The sequence below is a fragment of the Onychomys torridus genome, chromosome 18 (assembly GCF_903995425.1).
Source record: "Onychomys torridus chromosome 18, mOncTor1.1, whole genome shotgun sequence".
Classification (NCBI taxonomy): Eukaryota; Metazoa; Chordata; class Mammalia; order Rodentia; family Cricetidae; genus Onychomys; species Onychomys torridus.
The window spans coordinates 3,176,884-3,178,068 of record NC_050460.1 but is presented as its reverse complement, the minus strand read 5'-3'; the positions used below and the strand labels follow the sequence as shown (position 1 = coordinate 3,178,068).

Sequence of the window (1,185 nt, the reverse complement as noted above, 5' to 3'; positions counted from 1 at the left end):
ATAAAAAAAAAAAAACCTTTAAACTGGGCATATTAGCACATCTTTTAATTCCAGCACCTAGGAGGCAGAGGTAAGTGGATCTCTGAGTTCCTGGCCAGACGAGTCTAAACAAAGAGTTCCAGGCTAGACAAGGAGACATAGCAAGATGATGTCTTACCTCTAAACCATGGATAAATATACATGTGTAAAATCAAAGAAAATTAACATTTTTCATATGATTAAATTGTAAGTCAAAATGAACTTCTCTGTCAACAACAAAAAATAAACAATACAATTTAGAATGCTTAACAAAGTATTTTGTGTGTCAACTCCCAAGTTTAATAATAAATCAAACCATAATGTTGTCCCTAAAACTGAAAAGGTTTGTTTTCAGAACGATTTTAACCATCAATTCACTTACTTTAATTGTAATTTGAGGAAACTATGTGGAAATTATTCACAAAATAAAATCTCCACAGAAACAAAAGTTCACAACCTAACACAAGTAAAATATATAATTATAAACATATTACTTGAAATTGTAATTTAACCTAAATAGTGAAGACATTTTGAATGACATTTAAAATCTAACACAGTCAATTTCAAATGGACTTGCAGAATATGCCCACAAAAGACCAAACAAAACAATTTGCAAAGGAGTGCTTGCTTCAGTAGCACATATACTAAAACTGGAACAATGCAGAGAAGATTAGCATGGCCCCTGTACAAAGATGACATGCAAATTTGTGAAGCATTTCATAATTTGCAGCAGCTCTAGGTTACTTTACAAACAGGTTGACTGACCCTCCAAAATTTTTTTTTTTTACAAAGGAATGAAATTTCACTGCAATCATAAATCAGTGATCACAAGCAGTTTCATCCAATTACACATGGGGATATGTAATTTAAAAAAACTTCATAATGAACTATTTGTTCTTATAATCTCAGCACTCAGAAGGCAGGGGCAGAAACATCATGAGTTCAAGCTTACCATAGACTACATAATAAGATCCTATCTCACAATATCAAGAACAAAACATAACAGGCTGGCATTGACACATACCTATTTTATTGTTTATGTTTTCTATTAATTGATAAACATCATAACCAAAAGCAACCTGGGGAGTAAAAGGTTTAATTCCTCTTCCACTTTCAGGTCCATCACTGAGGAAGTCGTGGGAGAAACACAAGTACAAAAAGGAAGCA

At 32.6% G+C, this 1,185-nt stretch overlaps 1 non-coding gene across 1 annotated transcript; it reads left to right on the top strand.

Moving 5' to 3' along the window:
* The first annotated feature begins 638 nt into the window (after positions 1–638).
* LOC118570129 lies at positions 639–745 on the top strand. The gene has a single exon (XR_004943127.1). It is a non-coding gene; the product is annotated as a U6 spliceosomal RNA (small nuclear RNA).
* Positions 746–1,185: the final 440 nt, after the last annotated feature.